General features: G+C 41.1%; 1 protein-coding gene across 2 annotated transcripts in view; it reads right to left on the reverse strand.

The window, feature by feature from the left end:
- The window catches only part of LOC101863798 (transmembrane protein 26), a 53226-nt gene that overhangs the window by 39881 nt on the left and 11746 nt on the right, over window positions 1-1599 (reverse strand). Inside the window, exon 1 of one of the 2 annotated variants that reach the window (XM_013079501.2) lies at window positions 1122-1373. The exons of the other annotated variant lie outside the window; for it this stretch is intronic. The gene's annotated coding sequence lies outside the window, so the exon portion shown is untranslated. Of the gene's footprint in view, window positions 1-1121; window positions 1374-1599 lie in introns of those variants that run through there. 2 annotated transcript variants of the gene reach the window in all.

Consider the following 1599-nt stretch of genomic DNA (forward strand, 5'->3'; position numbering starts at 1 on the left):
CTAACCATTGTTGTTGTTGTTGTTGCTATTATTATTATTATTGTTATTCTTCTTATTGTTGTTATTATTATTACATGTATTGTTATTATTATTGTTTATTTCATTATCACTGAGGCAAACAGGGGTCTCAGGAGTAAATTATTCATAGACCCTTGCAAAGCTCCATAGCATTTTTTCATGTGGACAATTTTGCTGACCCAAACGTTTGGATGATCAGCTTTATTAAATTGCTTCGTAAGAGCACATTTTAGATAATTATGCTTTATTCTGGAAGGCATACACCTTATATGATTAGAAGCTTTTCACGGATGGTCTTTCAAAAGAGGCATTTGTGTGCCACGATTGTTCAATGAGGCATATTACAAAGCAAGAAGATAGTATTGAGATAGCGCATGAAGGAGCCAAGGTGATGAATGTGATAATACAATACACAACAAAGGTTTGTGGAGTGGCTGCTATCGGACAAGTACGCTTGGAGACTCCAAAACGATGGGTGTGATAAAACAACAATGAAATCACCTTTTTAAGCAGCCGTCTTTTTTAATGTAGGTGTTTTTACGCTCCCATGGACTCAATCTAGATCATAGAAGGCAGGCTTTCAACCCTGCATGTCAGAACCTGCCCGGTTTGAGAAGGCTACAATATCCCAGCAGAAAAACAGATTTACTCGATAAAATTGTTTTCCCCTCTCAGGAATCGAACTTGGGTCTCCTGCGTGCGGCAGGGAAGCGCCTAACTACAAATCGCAGACACCGGTACTTCAAAATGATAGGCATGATATAAGAACAATGTTTATAAGCAACCGTTGACCACCTTCATTTTCTTATACGCAGTAACAACAACCAAAAGTATATTTCCACTGGAATTCAAATGAACTGATGGATTTGTACCTTGAAAGAAGATTCCATGAGGCTGAGGTGACAAGAACTTAATTAAAGCGTAGCATTGTGTGCTATCAACTACCAACATGTTTTAAGAAAAGCCCAAGAATGCCAATCACAAAATATATTTTATTCAATTAACCTTGCTTGGGTTGGCTTTCGAGCTTCTTTACACGTTAAAAGGAGAAAAGAAGATTTGGGGATTTAAAAAAAGATTACAAATAAACGACACAAACCTACCTTTGCCACCCACCAAGAAGGGCTTTCACTCACATTCAGAAATGTCCGTAATCCGGTAATTTCTTGTTAGATCTAGACTCAGAATTTGTGGGAGCAGCAAATAGAATGCTTCGTCCACGTAAATAGACACGATTTCTTTATACAGAAACAAGAAAATTCTCTAACTACCTCAATGTTGTCATAGCTTTATGAGGAAACTACCTCTCTGATGTTGTAAAGAGATCGGCTAGGGTGGCGGCTGCCGCGGCTTGACACCTGTCTTATTCTGTGCTCACACTGCGCGGGACTCGGACGAGAGGGGGTGAGGTAGGGAGGGCTGTGTGGGGGAGGCGAGGAGACGTGGGAAGAAGTGGTGGGGGAGTGGTAGCGGACAGAAGGAAGGGTGAGAAAAGAAATGGAATACCAGGGATGACGAGGGACGAGGGGAAAAGGAGAAGTGGGAATGGAGGGGTGGGGGATGGAGAGAGAAGGAAAATGG

This window comes from Aplysia californica, unplaced genomic scaffold (assembly GCF_000002075.1).
Source record: "Aplysia californica isolate F4 #8 unplaced genomic scaffold, AplCal3.0 scaffold00054, whole genome shotgun sequence".
Taxonomy (NCBI): domain Eukaryota; kingdom Metazoa; phylum Mollusca; class Gastropoda; order Aplysiida; family Aplysiidae; genus Aplysia; species Aplysia californica.